This window comes from Penaeus monodon, chromosome 23, assembly GCF_015228065.2.
Source record: "Penaeus monodon isolate SGIC_2016 chromosome 23, NSTDA_Pmon_1, whole genome shotgun sequence".
NCBI lineage: Eukaryota > Metazoa > Arthropoda > Malacostraca > Decapoda > Penaeidae > Penaeus > Penaeus monodon.
Genome location: NC_051408.1, coordinates 4,163,224 through 4,163,892, shown reverse-complemented (window position 1 = coordinate 4,163,892; position 669 = coordinate 4,163,224). Strand labels below are relative to the sequence as shown.

At 34.7% G+C, this 669-nt stretch overlaps 1 protein-coding gene across 1 annotated transcript in view; it reads left to right on the top strand.

Moving 5' to 3' along the window:
* Positions 1–669, top strand: part of LOC119587730 (spindle assembly abnormal protein 6 homolog) — a gene marked incomplete in the record, with an annotated part of 11,293 nt that overhangs the window by 6,536 nt on the left and 4,088 nt on the right.

Here is a 669-nt window from a genome sequence, read left to right as displayed (position 1 = left end):
GTATTAGTGAGCCACACTATAGTAACCAGCAGTGATTCTCAAACTATTTTGGAATTGTTATTCCTAGTGGTGTTGTGATAGGTTACTAATACCGCTACTCCATTCCACTTCAGTTATATAAAGTTGAAGGAAAGAAAAATATTGGAATGCATGATACTGAATGTATAAAACATTGATATTACTCAAGAAAGTAAGAATTTAGACTTTAATCCTTGGACAAATTATTGGATTAAAACAAAATGAAAATACAGTATTACTGCTTAGGTATTTAACTAAGAGAAGATGAGACATTATTACTACAGTATTAATGGGAAGCACCATTTTGTTTGTACTTTAATAAAATAACACAAGGGTTAGAGGTCAGTGAATTGTGCATATTGGAACCTTTGTCTTTAAGCTGGTTCTGGATTTTAGTTTTGATATGAAGTGAAGACGAGAAACCAGCCACGCAAGGGTAAACTGTGGCAAAAGTGGTGAGCACATTAAGAGGTTTCTGTGAGAGAATGGGATTTTCCTTCTCCAGTTTAGCCCCGAAGGTAGTCAAATATTCATTCTGATAATAATAATAATCCGTGTCTAGGGTTTTTATCCCATCTTAATGCAAGAAGTTTGAGCTTTGCTGCTGTCACTCTCCCCAATTACTTCTTCATCAAGTGCAATTGATTTACC